At 38.0% G+C, this 3,399-nt stretch overlaps 1 pseudogene; it reads right to left on the reverse strand.

Annotated features, from left to right (window-relative positions):
- Positions 1-1,694: 1,694 nt before the first annotated feature.
- Positions 1,695-2,191, reverse strand: LOC139704033 (golgin subfamily A member 7 pseudogene; annotated as a pseudogene).
- Positions 2,192-3,399: the final 1,208 nt, after the last annotated feature.

A 3,399-nucleotide genomic window follows, 5' to 3' on the forward strand; every position in this document is an offset into this window, starting at 1 on the left:
ACCTGAACCCTAATTCTAACCCTAAATCTAACACTAACCCTATCCCTAACCCTTACTTTAATCCTAACACTAACACTAACCCTAACACTAACCCTAACATTATACCTAAACTACCCTTAACCCTAAAACTAACCCACACCCTAACCCTATGCCTCACTCTTACCCTCTTTCTAATCATAACCTAAACCCTAATTTTAATCCTAACCCTAACAAAAATCCTCAACCTAACCCTTACTCTAACACAAACCATAATTCTTATCCTAACACTAACTTTAACACTAACCCTAACCCAAACTCTAACCCTAATTCTTTTTTTTGTTTGTTTAAGAAAAGTTTTACTAATGTGTTAATATTTCAGCAAAGTTATTGCAATGGGTTTAAAAGGCAGACACACTATAAGAGGCTATAAAGTAACAAAGTTTTATACAATTAAAATATTACACAGACCTATGGGATTTATTGAATAACTACCACATCCAGAAAAGAAATTACATCTGAAAGGTTAAATCCAGTATTAGCACCTACAATATCTCTGAAAGTAAAACTTTTAACTGCTTCATTCTCTCCTAATATATTTCTTAACTTTCTCCCAAAAACAGTGCTCTCAAACCCAGAAAAGAATGAGGAGCATAAGAAACCCAAACACTAGGAACATACAGACAAAAGAAGAGCTAGAAGTACTGATCCAGACTTAAGAGTTTAACTTGGAAGTCACTTAACTTATTTGAAACCAATTATAAGATTTCTGTGCACTGAATACTGTAAGAGGCTGTATGAGGAATCTATAAATCATAAAGTTGCCAGTAGGGTAAAAATTAGCAATATACAGTATTATGCCTATCAAATTTTTTTCTCATAAGTTATATTTATAACAAAACTATAATTAAAATATTTACTATACTTGCTTATTACACATTCAGGGACACAGCAGGGACATATGTGTTTGATGGTTTAGCATCCACTTTATTGTGCTTACTTATTTGTGTAATGAACAAGCAACACATACCACGTCTTTCCAACATTCAAGGTAATGCAATAATAACATAAAAGGCTCCAAATAAAATAACTGGAAATTGCATTCAATACTGCTTTAATTAGATATAACTGCTATAGTAAAACAAATAACATTATACAGTATTTTTTCAATGAGTTTCGGTTTGAAAACTGAACAACAGAAATCAATCTCAAGATTTGAATCATGGCAAAACTGGCAGTTCTTTGAAATCTGCGAAATGCATCAGCATAACCACAGACACAGTCTATCCCTCACCTGGAAAAAAGACATTTATTAATTTGGGGGAATAAGACCAAACATTCACTAATAAAAACTCGTTGAAGTCTAAAGGCACCTGGAAAATTGGCCCAAGGAATGAATAGATTTCATGGTACTGGTAGCAAGTAAGAAATAAATAAAACTTTGCATTGGGCTGACCAATTGCATATTTTATAATCACTTGGAATAAAAAAAATGTGAAATGCTTCATTGTGTTTTCTCAGAAACGAATCAAAAGATTACAGAATCCTACACAATTTAAAGACACAAAGTGGATGCTGAGCGACTAGAGGTCACTCCAGGTGTGGAATTTTAGAAAGTTAGTCCTTGGAGTAAATGGCACCATGGCTCTGGCAGCAGATACAAAGGAATGATGCTCTGGAGAGGAGGTAGGGACACTCTTGTGATCAGCCAGTGGGTAGATGAGGGTCCCAGCTGGATGTGGGATCTTTAATTTTATGGTTTATCTTCCACTGCTCATGCCTCTGTCTTCATAAATGGTAATTTCAATAACTCGAAGTCCTCTCTCAATAGAGTCTGTTAGGAGGAGACCTTGGGCAGCATATATCTTCTCATTCTGTTCTTGAATATACTTGGAGACTTTCTTCAGAACCTTCTCATAATGAGTTTCCATACATAAGAAAATGGTATATGCTGTTAAACAAGCCAAACAGCCTTCAAGATATGATTGGCCCCCAAGCTTCTCTGCTTCTGCATAAAGGTTATTTAGAGTTCGAACTGTCTCTTCAAACTGCTGCCTATCAATCTGGTTCTCCAGCTCCGCGGGGAACTTGGTCTGGAACTGGCAGCGTGTACCACTGCTGTAGTCTCGTTGAATGAATACCTTCCTGGACACCGGCACCTGCTGCGGCCTCATGGCGAGGACAGGACCGGCCGCGCTGCTTCTCCTGCCCTCCAGCTGCTGTCATGCCACCTTCTCTAACCCTAATTCTAAAACTAACCCTAACCCTAACCCAAACCCTAAACCTAACCCTAACCCAAAACTAACGTTAACCATAAACCTAACACTAACACTAACACTAACTCTAACCATAACCCTATCCCTAATCCTAATTCAAACCCTAAAACTAAAAGTAACCCTAAATCTATCCCTAACCCTAATGCTATCCATAACCCTAACACTAACACTAACACTGATCGTAACCTTAAACCTAAACCTACCCCTAACCCTTACCCTAACACAAATCCTAACCCTAACCCTAACACTAACACTAATCCTAACCCTAACCCTAACACTATACTTTACCTACAAGTAACCCTAAACCTAACCCTAAACTTAACCCTAAGCCTCACTCTAAACCTAATCCTAGCCATAACCCTAACCTAACCCTATCCCTAACCCTAGCACAAAGCCTAACCTTAACCCTTACCCTAAAACAAACCATATCCTTCACAAGAACACTAATTCTAACAATTATGCAAACCCTAACCCTAAGTCTAAAACTACCACTAACCCTAGCCCGAACCCTAACCCTAACCCTAAATCTAAAACTAAACTGAAACATAACCCTAACCCTAACCCTAAAATGAACCCAAACCCTAACCCTAACTCTAACTGTAACACTAACCCTAACCCTGAACCTAGACCTAACCCTAAACCTATCCTTAACCCTAACACTCTCCCTAACTGTAACCCTAACACTAACACTAAAGCTAACCCTAAACTTAACCCTAATCCTAACACTAACCCTAACCCTAACACTAACACAAGACCTAACCCTAATCCTAACACTAACCCTAACTCTAATGCTTACACCAACCCTAAACCTAACATATCCCTAACACTAACTCTAAAACTAACCCTAACCATAATCCTAACCCTAACCCTAACACGAACCCTAATCCTAACCCTAACTCTAACTGTAATACTAACCCTGACCCTAATCCAAGCCCAACACTAAAATGAACCCAAACCTATCCCTAACCCTAATGCTATCCCTAACCCTAACACTAACCCTAACCCTAACCCTTTCAATAACCCTAAACCTAACCTAACCCTAACCCTAACTCTAAAACTAACCATAACCCTAACCAGAAACCTAACCTTAACCCTATCTCTTAATAACCCTAAACCTAACACTAAGCTTAAACCTAACTCTATACCT

Source organism: Marmota flaviventris, unplaced genomic scaffold (genome assembly GCF_047511675.1).
Source record: "Marmota flaviventris isolate mMarFla1 unplaced genomic scaffold, mMarFla1.hap1 Scaffold_168, whole genome shotgun sequence".
Lineage (NCBI taxonomy): Eukaryota > Metazoa > Chordata > Mammalia > Rodentia > Sciuridae > Marmota > Marmota flaviventris.